Here is a 1,677-nt window from a genome sequence, read left to right as displayed (position 1 = left end):
GACGAAAAATTACTTAAATTAAAAAATCTTAATATTTATGTTGTCCCATTAATTCCAGAAGATGCAAATGGTAGCAAAAATGTCACTATTGATGATGATTGCCAATTCGGCAACCACGAATTTCGTGTAAAATTACAATTTATCGTTTGCTATTCTCAGAAGAATATAATTTAAATGTTGGAATGTGACCCATCGGGTGAAAGTGAATTGTAAGTGACATTTAATATTGATAAATAAAATTCATTGAAGTATAATTCATCGTTTCAGATGTTGAACCTCTGATTAGCAAAGAGTTCGAAATAAAGTGTTGGGACGTGACCCATCTGGTCAAGGTGAGTTGTAAGTGGTATTTAATGTTTGATAGGTAAAATTGATTAAAGTATAATTTATTGTTTCAGATGTTGTACAACTCATTTCGAAAGAAATTAACCTTAAATGTAAGGGTGTGTGACCCATCGGGTGAAAGTGAATTGTAAGTGACATTTAATATTGATAAATGAAATTCATTAGAGTATAATTCATCGTTTCAAATGTTGTACCACTCATTTCGAAAGAGTTCAACGTTAAATGTTCAAATGTGACCCATCTCAAGGTGAATTGTAAATGACATTTAATATTGGTAAGTAAAATTTATTAAAGTATAATTTATTGTTTCAGATGTTGTACCCTTGATAAGCGAAGAATTTGAATTTAAATGTTGGGATGTGACGCATAAAGTCAAGTGGATTGTAAGTGACCTTCAATGTTTGGTAAGTAAAATTTATTAAAGTAAAATTTATCGTTTCAGATGTTGTACCCTTGATAAGCGAAGACCAATCGGGTAAAGGTGAACTGTGAGTGGCATTTAATGTTTGGTTATTTCATACTTTTCTTTCAACTACCTGCCCTCCTTTATGACATGTTCAATGCAACGAAAAAGAGACGTTTGGTTTGTTTTAGACTCGAGAGACGCTAACGGTATCGAGGACTTCAAGACGGAAGTTCTGGATATCGAGGATTTGTAAGGAATTTTAATACTTGACTTTCATATTTTTAGTATTTTTTTACTAGAATCATTGCAATTAATAAAATTTGTTTTTTTTGTGGGAAAAATCAACCTTCTTATAATGTATTCCAGAAGAAAACAGTTACATGTTGTTGTTTTTCTAAGTAGTCGTTATATTTGCTTTTTTAATAATCGAATTTCATTTTTAATTTTTTCAGGCAGTTGGAAGATTAATTGGTTGATTTGGGTTATTTGATTGATTGTTGATGGATTTTGGTGCAAATATTTCATTAAAACTCAAGATGCTCAAGTGTTTTTTCAGGTTGCTCGAAGATGATTGTGATGTAAATAAAGAATATATATTTCATTAAAATTCAAGATTATCAAGTGTATTTTCTGTCTCATCCCAAGTGTTTCAGTTTTCCTTAATATGAACAAGCTTCGATAATCAGTTTTTTTTTTGGGCTTTGAATTGCTGCTGTCAGTCACCCTTTAAATTTGGTTCTCTTTTCAAGGGACTTTTAAAAAAGTTTTAAGGAAGATTCATTGAATTATAGTGTTAGAAAACTATGATTGAATCACTATATTTTGTATGATGGTGGATGGATATTCTTCAGAGCAAGTAAGTTTTACAACAACACTCACTCACGCTGATTCCTTGATATCTAAAAGCAGATTAGCTTGTTCTAAAA

At 30.7% G+C, this 1,677-nt stretch overlaps 1 long non-coding RNA gene across 1 annotated transcript; it reads left to right on the top strand.

Annotated features, from left to right (window-relative positions):
- The first annotated feature begins 938 nt into the window (after positions 1–938).
- LOC136823421 (uncharacterized) lies at positions 939–1,387 on the top strand. Its single transcript, XR_010849026.1, has 2 exons — positions 939–1,000; positions 1,204–1,387. It is a non-coding gene; the product is annotated as an uncharacterized lncRNA (long non-coding RNA).
- Positions 1,388–1,677: the final 290 nt, after the last annotated feature.

This window comes from Clytia hemisphaerica, unplaced genomic scaffold (genome assembly GCF_902728285.1).
Source record: "Clytia hemisphaerica strain Z4C2 unplaced genomic scaffold, Clytia hemisphaerica genome assembly, whole genome shotgun sequence".
NCBI lineage: Eukaryota > Metazoa > Cnidaria > Hydrozoa > Leptothecata > Clytiidae > Clytia > Clytia hemisphaerica.
This window is presented reverse-complemented; position numbering and strand designations above follow the sequence as displayed.